General features: G+C 53.0%; 1 pseudogene; it reads left to right on the top strand.

The window, feature by feature from the left end:
* The window catches only part of LOC120031870, a 59,870-nt pseudogene extending 47,569 nt beyond the window's left edge, over nt 1-12,301 (top strand).
* The last annotated feature ends 4,946 nt before the right edge of the window (nt 12,302-17,247 follow it).

Genomic DNA, 17,247 nt, shown 5'->3' with positions numbered 1-17,247 from the left:
AAAGGGCTTTATTGGGGAACATATGTTAACATTGCCAAAGCAGGTGAAATAGATAACAAAACAAGAGTGAAATAAACAATAAATGAACAGTGAAAAATATTACACTCACGAAAGTTTGAAAGGAATAGACACATTTCAAATATCATGTTATGTCTATATACAGTGTTGTAGCAATGTGAAAATAGTTAAGTACAAAGGGGAAAATAAATAAAATTAAATATGGGTTGTATTTACAATGGTGTTTTTTCTTTACCGGTTCCCTTTTCTTGTGGCAACAGGTCACAAATATTGCTTCTGTGATACTCTGTCATTTCCTGAGATTCTGTGAGAGAAAGAGAGAGAGAGAGGAATGGAGAGAGAGGGCTGGAGAGAAAGAGAGAGAGAGAGGGCTGGAGAGAGAGGGCTGGAGAGAAAGAGAGAGAGAGGGATGGAGAGAGAGGGCTGGAGAGAAAGAGAGAGAGAGAGGGCTGGAGAGAAAGAGAGAGAGAGGAATGGAGAGAGAGGGCTGGAGAGAGAGAAAGGGCTGGAGAGAGAGGGCTGGAGAGAAAGAGAGAGAGAGGGCTGGAGAGAAAGAGAGAGAGAGGGATGGAGAGAGAGGGCTGGAGAGAAAGAGAGAGAGAGAGGGCTGGAGAGAGGGCTGGAGAGAAAGAGAGAGAGAGGGCTGGAGAGAGAGGGCTGGAGAGAAAGAGAGAGAGAGGGCTGGAGAGAGAGGGCTGGAGAGAAAGAGAGAGAGAGGGATGGAGAGAGAGGGCTGGAGAGAAAGAGAGAGAGAGAGGGCTGGAGAGAGAGGGCTGGAGAGAGAGGGCTGGAGAGAAAGAGAGAGAGAGGGATGGAGAGAGAGGGCTGGAGAGAAAGAGAGAGAGAGAGGGCTGGAGAGAGAGGGCTGGAGAGAGAGGGCTGGAGAGAAAGAGAGAGAGAGAGGGCTGGAGAGAAAGAGAGAGAGAGGGCTGGAGAGAAAGAGAGAGAGAGGGATGGAGAGAGAGGGCTGGAGAGAAAGAGAGAGAGAGGGCTGGAGAGAAAGAGAGAGAGAGGAATGGAGAGAGAGGGCTGGAGAGAGAGAAAGGGCTGGAGAGAAAGAGAGGGCTGGAGAGAGAGAGAGGGCTGGAGAGAAAGAGAGAGAGAGGGCTGGAGAGAAAGAGAGAGAGAGGGCTGGAGAGAAAGAGAGAGAGAGAGAGGGCTGGAGAGAAAGAGAGAGAGAGGGCTAGAGAGAAAGAGAGAGAGAGGAATGGAGAGAAAGAGAGAGAGGAATGGAGAGAAAGAGAGGGCTGCTCTTTCATTTCCTGAGATTGTGTGTCTCTTAAATCTATCTATTTATCTCTCTCTCTGTCTCTTTAGCTTAGCCTCTGACAGCAATGTACCCTTCCACGACTCTGCTGCTGTGACTGTGTGGGACTCTGACATTACTCTTATTGATCTGCTACCACAGCCTGCACTGACATCTCTGTGTTGCATCTCTGTGTTATTGTCACATGCTCTGAACAAGTGAATTGAATTGAAGACAGCCCCAGTGTCTCTGGCTGGAGTGGGTGTGTGTACTGTTTGTGTCCATGAGGAGCTGCAGTGGTCACGAGAGGGAATCAATCAGACAGTGAACGGAGGAGAGGAGAGATTACAGGGGGAGGGGGCAGGAGAGATTACAGGGGTGGGGGACAGGAGAGACTACAGAGGGGAAGAGGGGAGGGGACGAGAGATTACAGGGGGAGGAGGAGAGACTAAAGGGGGAGGAGGGGAGGAGGGGACGAGAGATTACAGGGGGAGGAGGAGAGACTACGAGGGGAGGAGAGACTACAGGGGGAGGAGGGGAGGAGAGACTACAGGAGGAGGAGGAGAGACTACAGGTGGAGGCAGAGAGAGACTACAGCGGGAATAGGAAAGGAGAGACTACAGGGGGAGGAGGAGAGAAGAGAGACTACAGGTGGGGGGAGGAGAGAAGAGAGACTACAGGGGGGGAGGAGAGAAGAGAGACTACAGGGGGAGGAGAAGAGGAGAGACTACTGGGGGAGAGGAGAGACTACTGGGGGAGAGGAGAGACTACATGGGGAGGAGAGGAGAAGAGAGACTACAGGGGGAGAGGAGAGACTACAGGGGGAGGAGAGGAGAAGAGAGACTATAGGGGGAGGAGGAGAGGAGGAGAGACTACAGGGGAAGGAGGAGAGACTACAGTGGAAGGAGGAAAGACTACAGTGGAAGGAGGAGAGGAGAGACTACAGGGGGAGAGGAGAAACTACAGGGGGAGGAGGAGAGGAGAGACTACAGGGGGAGGCGGAGAGACTACAGGGGAAGGAGGAGAGTAGGAGAGACTACAGGGGGAGGAGGAGAGGCTACAGGGGGAGGAGAGGAGAGACTACAGGGGGAGAAGAGGAGAAGAGAGTCTACAGGGGGAGGAGGAGAGACTACTGGGGGAGAGGAGAGACTACTGGGGGAGAGGAGAGACTACTGGGGGAGAGGAGAGACTACAGGGGGAGGAGGAGAGGAGAGACTACAGGAGGAGGAGGAGAGGAGAGACCTACAGGGGTAGAAGGAGAGGAGAGACTATGGGGGAGGAGAGACTACAGGGAGAGGAGGAGAGACTACAGGGAGAGGACAAGAGACTACAGGGGCGGAGGAGAGGAGGAGAGACTACCGGGGAAGGAGGAGAGACTACAGGGGGAGGAGGTAGGGAGAGACTACAGTGGGAGGAGGAGATGAGAGACTACAGGGGGAGAAGGAGAGTACAGGGGGAGGAGAAGAGGAAAGACTACAGGGGGAGGAGGAGAGACTACAAGGGAAGGAGGAGAGGAGAGACTACAGGGGAGAGGAGAGACTGCAGGGAGAGAAGGAGAGACTACAGGGGAAGGAGGAGAGGAAATACTACAGGGGGAGGAGGAGAGACTACAAGGGAAGGTGGAGAGGAGAGACTACAGGGGGAGGAGGAGAGGAGAGACTACGGGGGGAGGAGGAGAGACTACAGTGGAAGGAGGAGAGGAGAGACTACGGGGGGGGGAGGAGGAGAGGAGAGACTACAGGGGGAGGAGGAGAGGAGAGACTACAGGGGGAGAAGGAGAGGAGAGACTACAGGGGGAGGAGAGAGGAAGAGAGACTACAGGGGGAGAGGAGAGAAGAGACTACAGGAGTAGGAGGAGAGGAGAGACTGTAGGGGAGGGGGAGAGGAGAGACATACAGGGGTAGAAGGAGAGGAGAGACTAGGGGGAGGAGAGGATGAGAAACTATGGGGGAGGAGAGGAGGAGAGACTACAGGGGAGGAGGAGAGACTACAGTGAGAGGAGGAGAGACTACAGGGGCGGAGGAGAGACTACAGGGAGAGGAGGAGAGGAGAGACTACAGGGGGAGAGGAGAGACTACAGGGAGAGGACAAGAGACTACAGGGGCGGAGGAGAGGAGGAGAGACTACCGGGGAAGGAGGAGAGACTACAGGGGGAGGAAGAGAAAGACTACAGCGGGAATAGGAAAGGAGAGACTACAGGGGGAGGAGGAGAGAAGAGAGACTACAGGTGGGGGGAGGAGAGAAGAGAGACTACAGGGGGGGGAGGAGAGAAGAGAGACTACAGGGGGAGGAGAAGAGGAGAGACTACTGGGGGAGAGGAGAGACTACTGGGGGAGAGGAGAGACTACATGGGGAGGAGAGGAGAGGAGAGACTACAGGGGGAGAGGAGAGACTACAGGGGGAGGAGAGGAGAGGAGAGACTATAGGGGGAGGAGGAGAGGAGGAGAGACTACAGGGGAAGGAGGAGAGACTACAGTGGAAGGAGGAAAGACTACAGTGGAAGGAGGAGAGGAGAGACTACAGGGGGAGAGGAGAAACTACAGGGGGAGGAGGAGAGGAGAGACTACAGGGGGAGGAGGAGAGACTACAGGGGAAGGAGGAGAGTAGGAGAGACTACAGGGGGAGGAGGAGAGGCTACAGGGGGAGGAGAGGAGAGACTACAGGGGGAGAAGAGGAGAAGAGAGTCTACAGGGGAAGGAGGAGAGGAGGAGAGACTACAGGGGAAGGAGGAGAGACTACAGGGGGAGGAGGAGAGGAGAGACTACAGGGGGAGGAGGAGAGGAGAGACCTACAGGGGTAGAAGGAGAGGAGAGACTATGGGGGAGGAGAGACTACAGGGAGAGGAGGAGAGACTACAGGGAGAGGACAAGAGACTACAGGGGCGGAGGAGAGGAGGAGAGACTACCGGGGAAGGAGGAGAGACTACAGGGGGAGGAGGTAGGGAGAGACTACAGTGGGAGGAGGAGATGAGAGACTACAGGGGGAGAAGGAGAGTACAGGGGGAGGAGAAGAGGAAAGACTACAGGGGGAGGAGGAGAGACTACAAGGGAAGGAGGAGAGGAGAGACTACAGGGGAGAGGAGAGACTGCAGGGAGAGAAGGAGAGACTACAGGGGAAGGAGGAGAGGAAATACTACAGGGGGAGGAGGAGAGACTACAAGGGAAGGTGGAGAGGAGAGACTACAGGGGGAGGAGGAGAGGAGAGACTACGGGGGGAGGAGGAGAGACTACAGTGGAAGGAGGAGAGGAGAGACTACGGGGGGGAGGAGGAGAGGAGAGACTACAGGGGGAGGAGGAGAGGAGAGACTACAGGGGGAGAAGGAGAGGAGAGACTACAGGGGGAGGAGAGAGGAAGAGAGACTACAGGGGGAGAGGAGAGAAGAGACTACAGGAGTAGGAGGAGAGGAGAGACTGTAGGGGAGGGGGAGAGGAGAGACCTACAGGGGTAGAAGGAGAGGAGAGACTAGGGGGAGGAGAGGATGAGAAACTATGGGGGAGGAGAGGAGGAGAGACTACAGGGGAGGAGGAGAGACTACAGTGAGAGGAGGAGAGACTACAGGGGCGGAGGAGAGACTACAGGGAGAGGAGGAGAGGAGAGACTACAGGGGGAGAGGAGAGACTACAGGGAGAGGACAAGAGACTACAGGGGCGGAGGAGAGGAGGAGAGACTACCGGGGAAGGAGGAGAGACTACAGGGGGAGGAGAGACTACTGGGGGAGGAGGAGAGGAGAGACTACAGGGGGAGGAGGAGAGGAGGCGAGACTACAGGGAGAGGAGGAAGGACTACAGGGGGAGGAGGAGAGGAGAGACTACAGGGGGAGGAGGAGAGGAGAGACTACAGGAGGAGGAGGAGAGGAGAGACTACAGGGGAGGGGGAGAGGAGAGACCTACAGGGAGAGGAGGAGAGACTTCAGGGAGAGGAGAGACTACAGGGGGAGGAGGAGAGGAAGAGAGACTACAGGGGGAGGAGGAGAGGAGAGACTACAGGGGGAGGAGGAGAGGAGAGACTACAGGAGGAGGAGGAGAGGGGAGACTGCAGGGGAGGGGGAGAGGAGAGACTACAGGGGGAGGCGAGGAGAGACTACAGGGGAGGGGGAGAGGAGAGACTACAAGTGGAGGGGGAGAGAAGAGTCTACATTGGAGAGGAAAGACTACAGGGGGAGGAGGAGAGGAGAGACTATGGGGGAGGAGAGACTACAGGGAGAGGAGGAGAGACTACAGGGAGAGGACAAGAGACTACAGGGGCGGAGGAGAGGAGGAACGAGACTACGCGGGATAGGAAGGAGGAGAGACTACAGGGGGAGGAGGTAGGGAGAGACTACAGTGGGAGGAGGAGATGAGAGACTACAGGGGGAGAAGGAGGAGTACAGGGGAGGAGAAGAGGAAAGACTACAGGGGGGAGGAGAGAGAGACTACAGGGAAGAGGAGAGGAAGACTACGGGGAGGGAGAGGACTGCAGGGAGAGAGAGGAAGACTACAGGGGAAGGAGGAGAGGAAATACTACAGGGGGAGGAGGAGAGACACAAGGGAAGGTGGAGAGGAGAGAGACTACAGGGGAGGAGGAGAGGAGAGAACTACGGGGGGAGAGGAGAGACTACAGTGGAAGGAGGAGAGGAGAGACTACGGGGGGGGGAGGAGTGGAGGAGAGAGACTACAGGGGGAGGAGGAGAGGAGAGACTACAGGGAGAGAGGAGAGGAGAGACTACAGGGGAGAGGAGAGAGAAGAGAGACTACAGGGGGAGAGGAGAGAAGAGACTACAGGATAGGAGGAGAGGAGAGACTGTAGGGAGGGGAGAGGAGAGACCTACAGGGGTAGTAGAAGGAGAGAGAGACTAGGGGGAGGAGAGGATGAGAAACTATGGGGGAGGAGAGGAGGAGAGGACTAAACGGGAGGAGGAGGAGAGACTAAAGTGAGAGGAGGGAGAGACTACAGGGGCGGAGGAGAGGACTACAGGGAGAAGGAGGAGAGGAGAGACTACAGGGGGAGAGGAGAGACTACAGGGAAGGGACAAGAGACTACAGGGGCGGAGGAGAGGAGGAGAGACTACGGGCGGGGGGAGGAGGAGAGTGAGAGACTACGGAGGGGGAGGGAGGAGAGGAAGAGACTACAGGGGGAGAAGGAGAGAGAAGAGACTACAGGGGGAGGAAGAGGAGAAGAGAGGACTACAGGGGGAGAGGAGAGAGAGACTACAGGAGTAGGAGGAGAGGAGAGACTGTAGGGGAGGGGGAGAGGAGAGACCTACAGGGGTAGAAGGAGAGGAGAGACTAGGGGGAGGAGAGGGATGAGAAACTATGGGGGAGGAGAGGAGGAGAGATACAGGGAGGAGGAGAGGATACAGTGAGAGGAGGAGAGACTACAGGGGCGGAGGAGAGGACTACAGGGAGAGGAGGAGAGGAGAGAACCTACAGGGGGAGAGGAGAGACTACAGGAGAGGACAAGAGACGATACAGGGGCGGAGGAGGAGGAGAGACTACCGGGGAAGGAGGAGAGACTACAGGGGGAGGAGGTAGGGAGAGACGACAGTGGGAGGAGGAGATGAGAGACTACAGGGGGAGAAGGAGAGTACAGGGGGAGGAGAAGAGGAAAGACTACAGGGGAGGAGGAGAGACTACAAGGGAAGGAGAGAGGAGAGACTACAGGGAGAGGAGAGACTGCAGGAGAGAGAAGGAGAGGAACTACGGAAGGAGGAGAGGAAATACTACAGGGGGAGGAGGAGAGACTACAAGGGAAGGTGGAGAGGAGAGACTAGGGCGGAGTGAGAAGAGGAGAGATACGGGGGGAGGAGAGAGACTACAGTGGAAGGAGGAGAGAGAGACTACGGGGGGGGGAGGAGGAGAGGGGGAGAGGAGAGGAGAGACTAACAGGGGGAGAGGAGGAGAGAGAGACTACAGGGGGAGAAGGAGAGGAAGGGGAGAGGGGAATACAGGGGAGGAGAGGGGAAGAGAGACTAAGGGGGAGAGGAGAGAGAGACTACAGGAGTAGGAGGAGAGGAGAGACTGTAGGGGAGGGGGAGGAAGAGACCTACAGGGTGTAAGAAGGAGAGGAGAGACTAGGGGGAGGAGAGGATGAGAAACTATGGGGGAGGAGAGGAGAGACTACAGGGGAGGAGGAGAGAGACTACAGTGAGAGGAGGAGAGACTACAGGGGCGGAGGAGAGACTACAGGGAGAGGAGGAGAGGAGGAGACTACAGGGGGAGAGGAGAGACTACAGGAGAGGACAAGAGAGATACAGGGGCGGAGGAGAGGAGGAGAGACTACCGGGGAGGAGGAGAGGACTACAGGGGGAGGAGGTAGGGAGAGACTACAGGGGAGGAGGAGATGAGAGACTACAGGGGGAGAAGGAGAGTACAGGGGGAGGGGAGAAGATGGGAAGGAGGACTACAGGGGGAGGAGGAGAGACTACAGGGGGAAGGAGGAGAGGAGAGACTACAGGGGGAGAGGCAGAGACTGCAGGAGAGAAGGAGAGACTACAGGGGAGGAGGAGCGGAGAGATACTACAGGGGAGGAGGAGAGGACTACAAGGGAAGGTGGAGAGGGAGAGACGACAGGGGGAGGAGGAGAGGAGGGACTACGGGGGGGAGGGAGGAGAGACTACAGGGATAGGATGACAGGAGAGACTACGGAGAGGGAGGGTGGAGGAGGAGAGGAGAGACTACAGGGGGAGGAGGAGAGGAGAGACTACAGGGGGAGAAGGAGAGAGAGACTAAGGGGGGAGGAGAGAGGAAGAGAGACTACAGGGGGAGAGGAGAGAAGAGACTACAGGAGTAGGAGGAGAGGAGAGATGTAGGGGAGGGGGAGAGGAAGGACTACAGGGGTAGAAGGAGAGGGAGACTAGGGGAGGAGAGGATGAGAAACTATGGGGGAGGAGAGGAGGAGAGACTACAGGAGGAGGAGGAGAGCGAGAGCACATGAGAAGGGGAGGAGAACTAAGGAGGGTGGAGAGACTAGAGAAGAGAACAGAGGGAGGAGGAGGGAAGAAGAGACTACAGTAGAGGAGGAGAGATACAGGAGAGGAGGGCGAGGACTATACGAGGTAGGAGGAGAGAGCGGAGATGCAGAGGGAGAGGGGAGAGAAGAAGAGACAGAGTTTTTGGAGCAAGGGAGAAAACACAGGGGAGGAGGGAGAGGACAGAGACTGCACAAACGAGAACTTGCGGGAGGCGGGAGCAGATAGGACTTTCATTTTTTACGAGAAAGGTAGAGAGGGAGAGGAGGAGAGAGGATGGTGGAGGGACAAGAGGAGAGGATTGGGAGAGAGGGAGAGGCAGAGAATACAGCAAGAGAGGAGAGACTACGGAAGAGGAGAAGGACCTCAGGGGAGAGGTAAGAGGAAGGACTAGAGTGGGAGGAGGAGAAGAGTACGGGGGGAGAAGTAGAGACAGGGGGAGGAGAATGAGGAAAGACTACAGAGGGGAGGAGAGAGACTAACATGGAAAGGATGTAGAGGGGAGAGGGAGAGAACAGGGAGCGGAGGATGCAAGGAGAGGACGAGATATCAAGGGGAGAGGAAATACACGGGAGAGGAGACTACAAAGAGGACAGGGGGAGAGGAGAGGACTACGGGGATTGTGGAGAGGAGGACGAGACTACGGAGAAGGAGGAGATACGGGAAGGAGGAGAGGGAGACTAGGGGGGGCAAGGAGGATGGAGGAGGAGCACAGGTGCGGCACAGGAGAGGAGAGGACGTAGAGAGGAGAAGAGAAGGAGGGGAGAGAGGAGAGAGAGAGATACAGTGGGAGAGAGATAGGAAAGAGAGAGACAGGGGAGGAGGAGAGAAGAGAACAGGAGAGGAGGAGAGGAGAGACGTAGGGGGGGGAGAAGAGGAGAGACCTAAGGGGAAGAAGAAGAAGAGAGAGAAGGGAGAGAGGAGAGACATGGGGAGAGAGGAAGGGGAGTACAGGGAGGAGGAGAGACAGGAGAGAGGAGAGACCAGGGGGAGGAAGAGGGGACGAGGAGAGGAGAGGATACAGGGACGAGGAGAACTGCCGAGGAGAGAAGAGCACGATGGGGCGGAGGAGAGAGAGAGACTACGGGGGAAGGAGAGGGAAGAGAGGTGATTTATTTGAGACTACAGGGTGTGATGAGGAGGAGAGGACTGGGAGAGCGAAGAGGAAGATAAGGAGGAGAGAGAAGAGAGGACTACAGGGAGAGGAGAGAGAGATTCAGCAGTGAGAGGAGAGGAGAGACTTAGGGCGTGTGGAAGAGGGGAGACAGGGGAAGAAGGAGAGACGACTAGGGAGGAGACGGATGGAAGACTTGCGAAGGAGGAGAGGAGAGAGACTAAGGGGAGGAGGAGAGGGAACTGAGACGAGTGAAGGAGGAGAGAGAGACTGAGGAGAGACAGGGGGGGAGGGAGAGAGGCTGGACATGGAGAGAGGAGAGGGAGAGAGGATAGCAGGAGAGCGAGAGAGAGACTAAGGGAGAGGCAAGAGATACGGGAGAGAGGAGAGAGGACGGGAAGGAGAGAGGAAAGGAGGAGGAGAGAGACTGACAGTGGGAGAGAGGAGATGGAGATGAAGGGAGAGAGGAGAGACGGGAGGAGAAAGGAAGAACGAGGAGAGGAGGCAGGGAGACTACATAGGGAAGGAGGAGAGGGAGGGACTACGAGGGGAGAGGAGAAGAGACGCAGAGGATCGAGAAGATGGAGACGACAGGGGGAAGAGGAGAGCAGGAGACACTACAGGTGTGCTGAGAGAGGGGTTACGAGAGGAGACGAGGGGAGAAGAAGATGACTACAGGGGGGGGGGAGGAAGAGACCCTACGGCGAGTGTAGGGAGGAGGAGAACTACAGGGATAGGAGAGGAGAGAGACTTAACGGGGGGAGCGAGGAATGAGGGAGATCTGACAGGGGCAGGTAGTGAGGTGAGCGCAGCAGGGAGGAGAAGTTGGGGAGAGAGGGGGAGAGAGAGAAGAGGGTCGAGGGGAGAGGGAGAAGAGACTAAGGAGTAGGAGGAGAGAGAGACTGAGGGGGGGAGAGGAGCGAGAAGACTACTAGAGGAGAGGAGAAGACTAGGGGGGAGGATGAGAATATGGGGAGAGAGTGAGGGACAGGGAGGAGGACTGGGAGGGGAGGGACTAACAGTGCGGGAGAGGAAAAGGGGCAGGGATGGAGCGACTAAGGGAGAGGAGCGGGAGAGACTAGGAGAGGAAGGTACATGAGAGGCAATCTAGAGGCAGATAGGAGACTTAGAGAGGAAGGGAGCGAGAGAGACAGAGGATAGGGAGAGGACTCAGGAGGAAGAGGAGATAGCGGGGCGGAAGGAGAGTACGGGAGTAGCGAGGAGAAGAGGAAAAGCTACAGGGAGGAGAGAGGAGAGACTACAAGAAAGTGGGAGAGACTCAGGGAGAGGCATGAGAGACAGGGGGAGAGCACAGGAAGGAGGAGAAAACTGGGGACTAGGTAAGGGAAGTGAGAAGAGACTAGTGAGTGAGAGGAGTGCAGGGGGAGGGAGAGCAAGGAAGGAGGAAGGAGCTACGGGGGGGAGGAGGATGAGGAGAGAAGGGGGAGAGAAGGAGAGACTCACAGGAGAGGAGAAGGAGAGAGACAAGAGGAGCGAGGAGAGAGATGACAGGGGACTGAGGGAGAACGAGACTACTTACGGTGAGTGTGAGGTAGAGCGGAGAGGAGATGAGAGGGACTACAGGGGGGAGGAGAGACTACAGGAGAAGGAGAGGAGAAGAGAAGGAGAGACGGATGAGAGACTACATGGGGAGAGGAGGAGAGGAGAGACTACAGGAGGAGGAGAGGAGAGATAGAGGGAGACTTACAAGGGGAGGGGAGAGATAACTGGGGGGAGGAGTGGAGAGGGGAATACAAGGGGGAGGGAGAGAAGGGAAAGGACTACAAGGGGAGGAGGAGAGGAGGAGAGACTACAAGGGGAGGAGGAGAGACTACAGAGGAAGGAGGAGAGGAGAGACTACAGGGGGAGAGGAGAGACTACAAGGGGAGGAGAGACTACTGGGGGAGGAGGAGAGGAGAGACTACAGGGGGAGGAGGAGAGGAGGCGAGACTACAGGGAGAGGAGGGAGAGGACTACAGGGGGAGGAGGAGAGGAGAGACTACAGGGGGAGGAGGAGAGGAGAGACTACAGAGGAGGAGGAGAGGAGAGACTACAGGGGAGGGGGAGAGAGAGAGACCTACAGGGAGAGGAGGAGAGACTTCAGGGAGAGGAGAGACTACAGGGGGGAGAGGGGAGAGGAAGAGAGACTACAGGGGGAGGAGGAGAGGAGAGACTACAGGGGGAGGAGGAGAGGAGGAGCTACAGGAGGAGGAGAGAGAGGGGAGACTGCACGGGAGGGGGAGAGAGAGAGACACAGGGGGAGGCGAGGAGAGAACTACAGGGGAGGGGGAGAGGAGAAACTACAAGTGGAGGGGGAGAGAAGAGTCTACATTGGAGAGGAAAAACTACAGGGGGAGGAGGAGAGGAGAGACTACACTGGGAGGAGGAGAGACTACAGGGAGGAGGAGAGGAGAGTCTACATTGGAGAGGAAAGGCTACAGGGGGAGGGGAGGAAAGACTACAAGCGGAGAGGAGAGGAAAGACTTCAGGGGGAGGGGAGAGGAGCGACTTCAGCGGATGAATTTAGAATGCTGCGTTGATATGGTATGGGTTAAGCTAACTCTATCTCTCTTTGTCTCTTTCTCTCTCTTTCTCCCTCCATATTTCTGTATTTCTCCTTTACTCTCTCTTTTCTGTAATTTCCCCCTTTCTCTCACTCCCTCCCTCCCTCCCCCTTTCTCTCACTCCTCTTCCTTTCTCCCTCCCTCCTCCTCCCTCCCTCCTCCCTTCTCCCAGGTACGTGCCTGATTCTGGGCTGTATGATCTAACAGACGGCTGGGACAGTGATGAGGTGAAGAGGATGTGTGGGGAGCAGACAGACAAGTACACCCTGGGAGCGTGTTCCGTGCGCTGGGCCTACTCCTGGCTATCAGGGCATCATGGACGCCCTGATACTTCCTTCCTGGCCTTCGTCCTGGGAAACCGTCAGGATGGGCTGATGGCTGATGAGCTGCTGGATAGTAAGGACAACACTTAATCTAAGATCAGTTTGTGATTTTAGGTCATTATGAATAAGGTTACCTGGAGAGGGGTTACCTGATTCTAGATCAGTACTCCTACCCTGAGATGCTTTGTGAATACGAGCTGTGGACTTTCCTCATGTGAGCATGCCATACAGAGGCTCTCACAAAGTGATATGTGTGGCAGTTCAGGTCTGTGTAAGGTCATAGAGCAATGCTCTTCAATCCTGCTCCTGGGGACCACAGGGTGTCTACCTGTCTCTGAAGGGCAGCACCATACTGATGTGTTAGTGCTGGGCTGGACCAAACACCTGCACACCCTTTGGCTCTCCGGGACCATGAGTGAAGAACACTGTTGCACAGAATAACAGAACCTCTGTCACTGAAGTCTGAGCCCCCTCTCCTCCAGACCCTCCTGTATCTTTGGCTTTAATGTATTTAGGCTAATAAATACACACTTCTCATCAACCCCCTCCTCCAAAGCCCAGAGCATGGGGTGGGTGTGTATCAAAGGTAACAACTGTATCCTGCTGTGAAAACCCCACATCCCGCACCATAGACATTGATATTTCGTCCCTTTTTATGCAAATATTTTCAGCATAATTTCACACACCCGAGCCACCACCAATTAACATATTTTAACTGCTTCTCACATAAAACCTGCTTACTGTTATTACCAATGGGATTGGGAATTGGTGAGTCAGAGAGAGAGAGAGAGAAAGTGTGAGAATGAGAGAGGCAGATAAGAAAACAAGATGGCAGAGTCAAAGAGAATGGCTAAAATGACAAGAAGGGGGGAAGGAAAAGAAAAAAGAGAGAGATGAAAAGAAATGGAAAGGAGATGTAGAAAATAAGACGGAAGATAAAGGGAGAGAATTTACCGAGTCATGAATCACTAATGGCTGTTTACACAGCTTGGCTGTCAGTCTGTCTAGATGAATCACATGAACTGGATCAGCATCGGCTAGGGCTGCCTGGTAGTGCAGGAGAACGCCATGGAACAGAGCGAGGATGCAATTATCAGCTATGAGAGAGAGAGAGAGAGAGAGAGAGAGAGAGAGAGAGAGAGAGAGAGAGAGAGAGACTCAATTGGGCACACATTCAAGTCTAGTAGGCTCTGCTTTCAAGATGTATGACTTCACGTAATCAGCTATAAGGAGAGAGAGAGAACACAATGACTGAGTCTCATTTTGGCAAAGTGATTAATTGTTCTGTTGCAGTAATGTATGTGTCAGTCCACTGATTAACTATGTTTATAAAGGAGGTCTCTGAGCCATTTAGATAAGGATGTCATTACCTTACTACTGATTGGTGACTTTTCCTCACTACTGCCACCCACTGGTGTGTCTCTGTTACTACAAGTACAGAAGCTCTAGTGGTATTCATAGTGACATTACCAATGCTAACCTCTCTTCTCTCCTCACAGAGACGGGTAATTCCATATAAACAGTCAAATACTGTACAAAGGTGTGTGTGCTTTTTGTGAATTATCTGATATACTTTCATGGGATCAGTATCCATATGCTTACGTTGCCATTGGTAAATCTAGTTGTGTTCTTTGTTCACAGGTGTCGGTGCCCATCAGAGGTAAAGATAATGTAACACAACGTTCCAGCTTCATACCTGTCACTCTGGAGGTGGAAAGGAGAGCTACTGCTGTTGGGAAGAACAGAACGAGAAAACGAGAAAAAGACGAATGAATGAAAGGAGGAGACACATCCACTCCAAGAGAACCCACTTAGTAAAGACCAACCCCTACGGACCCTTTCTCATCCAGGCATGACCTTGATATTGGCAACAACAGATGGAAGACTTCATATTGTTTTATGAAATGAAATCCGTTACTGAGTGGACACAGTAGGCCGATAGCTTTATGGGCGGCAGATAGCGTAGCTGTTAGAGCATTGGGTCAGTAACAGAAAGGTCGCTGGTTTGAATACCTGAGCCGACAAGGTGAAAAAAAGTCTGCCGTTGTGCCCCCTGAGCAAGGCACTTAACCCTGATTTGCTCCAGAGGCGCTGTACTACTATGGCTGACCCTGTTAAAACAACACATTTCACTGCACCTATCCAGTGTATGTGACAATAAAACATATTACCAAGTCATAAGAGGAATGTTTTGTTTGTGAAAAAGAACATGAGATTCTGTCTCACCATTCAAGGCCCTAGCATAGAAAAACACGAATTAACTCAGCGTTTCCCAAACTCGGTCCTGGGAACCCCAAGGGGTGCACGTTTTGGTATTTGCCCCAGCATTTGACCCAACTGATTAAAATAATGAACTAATCGTCAAGCTTTGAACATTTTAATCAGTTGCTTGAGGTCCCCAGGACCGAGTTTGGGAAACGGTGAACCAACACATGACCGCTAGGCTACAGCATTGGATTGTTCAGACGTCTGATCAAACAGAGCTGTCATCTTTATTGTGTCAAACTCACCTCTGGACCACATGTACCTGAACTGTGGATTCCTTCTTGACTTGTGTTCCACTCTTTGCTCTTCATTGGACTCATCATTGTAAGACTGTTTACAGTGGGTGAGCATGGGCCATGAGAACTGTCTGGCTTGCTGAGCCACCTTAATGGACCTTACCGTAACCATTTTAAATCTAATCTTCAACGGGGTGACATCAGAGTTGGGACGTCCCATGGATCCCATTTAGACTTGTCCGTACTGGAAGACAACAGCTGAACAGAGAGTGATGCTCCACCACTGACACCACATTAAATGTGACTAAGTTGAAGGTAAAGAAGAAATCTTGTAGCTGTAATGAATGACTGTTGTGATAGAATCAGAGAGGTAGAGATCAGAGCCATGTAGGACTACTCTGTATAGAGGTCTAGAGCAGGCTGCCAATCATAGTGTCCTCGGCAACCCTGGAGAAAACCATGCTGAAGAACAATGTATTACGTAGAAGAATAGGCCTATTAACAAATCGAAATAGCTGTTCTAAGTGTTGGAATATTATCTTGTCTCGACTATGATATTTGCTATTGATTCACTTCAGATGTGCCATGCAATGTATACAGACAGTATTGTAGAGTATTGCCATTTTACTATGGGAAGAAGTGGTTCCATAAAGTGTGGCTCAGTGTCTTGAATTGTATTATCTGGGAATATAACCTTATAGAATCCATCTGCAACTTTATCACTAGTAGCAATGTGTCGTTAACGGAAAGTCATTCTTGCTCTCTATCCAGCACATTTTATCAATGAATGAAAATACAATTTCTTGAAGGTCAAAATGTGGATGTTATGGCCGTTTAAAGGGACAGAACTGTTTGAAAAGATCAGTGGTCTCCAGAGCCCATGTAAACTCAAGTCATGTAGCTTACCACTGCCACACAAACAGGGCTGCAACACAACTTTATAACTATTATGTCAGCAGTCTACTGCCAGCAGCATAGCACCCTGCATCCCACTGCTGGCTTGCCCTTGAACCAAAGCATGGTTGGTCCCGGTTGGAAGACCAGATGCTGCTGGAAGCAGTGTTGGAGGGCCAGCTGATAGCTGGTGAGTGTAGTGCTTTATAAATCCACTCTCATTATGTTGTAAATGTGTCTAGTGTTCTTATGGGGCTTCTGGGCTGAAACAAGCTCAACTAAACATGTGAACCACAGGAAGCTGCTGTGGGGACGGCTCATAATAATGTACGGAACGGAGTCAATGGAATGGCATCATACCACTCCACTGATTCCACTCCAGTCATTACCACGAGCCTGTCCTCCCCAATTAAGGTGCCACCAACCTCCTGTGATGTGAACTAATAAACATGTGAACATATTCAATCAGTTCAAACCCCACCTACCTTATTATACTGGCTAGTTCAAACCCCACCTACCTTATTATACTGGCTAGTCCAAACCCCACCTACCTTATTATACTGGCTAGTCCAACCCCCACCTACCTTATTATACTGGCTAGTCCAACCCCCACCTACCTTATTATACTGGCTAGTCCAACCCCCACCTACCTTATTATACCGGCTAGTCCAAACCCCACCTACCTTATTATACTGGCTAGTTCAAACCCCACCTACCTTATTATACTGCCCCAGTCCAACCCCCACCTACCTTATTATACTGCCCCAGTCCAACCCCCACCTACCTTATTATACTGGCTAGTCCAAACTCCACCTACCTTATTATACTGGCTAGTCCAAACCCCACCTACCTTATTATACTGGCTAGTTCAAACCCCACCTACCGTATTATACTGGCTAGTCCAAACCCCACCTACCTTATTATACTGGCTAGTCCAACCCCCACCTACCTTATTATACTGGCTAGTCCAACCCCCCACCTACCTTATTATACTGGCTAGTCCAAACTCCACCTACCTTATTATACTGGCTAGTCCAAACCCCACCTACCTTATTATACTGGCTAGTTCAAACCCCACCTACCTTATTATACTGGCTAGTCCAAACCCCACCTACCTTATTATACTGGCTAGTCCAACCCTCACCTACCTTATTATACTGGCTAGTCCAAACCCCACCTACCTTATTATACTGGCTAGTCCAACCCCCACCTACCTTATTATACTGGCTAGTCCAACCCCCACTACCTTATTATACTGGCTAGTCCAACCCTCACCTACCTTATTATACTGGCTAGTTCAAACCCCACCTACCTTATTATACTGGCTAGTCCAACCCCACCTACCTTATTATACTGGCTAGTCCAACCCCCACCTACCTTATTATACTGGCTAGTCCAACCCCCACCTACCTTATTATACTGGCTAGTCCAAACCCCACCTACCTTATTATACTGGCTAGTCCAACCCCCACCTACCTTATTATACTGGCTAGTCCAACCCCCACTTACCTTATTATACTGGCTAGTCCAACCCCCACCTACCTTATTATACTGGCTAGTCCAACCCCCACCTACCTTATTATACCGGCTAGTCCAACCCCCACCTACCTTATTATACTGGCTAGTCCAACCCCCACCTAC

The sequence above is a fragment of the Salvelinus namaycush genome, chromosome 38, assembly GCF_016432855.1.
Source record: "Salvelinus namaycush isolate Seneca chromosome 38, SaNama_1.0, whole genome shotgun sequence".
Taxonomy (NCBI): domain Eukaryota; kingdom Metazoa; phylum Chordata; class Actinopteri; order Salmoniformes; family Salmonidae; genus Salvelinus; species Salvelinus namaycush.
The sequence above is the reverse complement of the archived record's forward strand: the minus strand, read 5'-3'. Positions and strand labels throughout refer to the sequence as shown.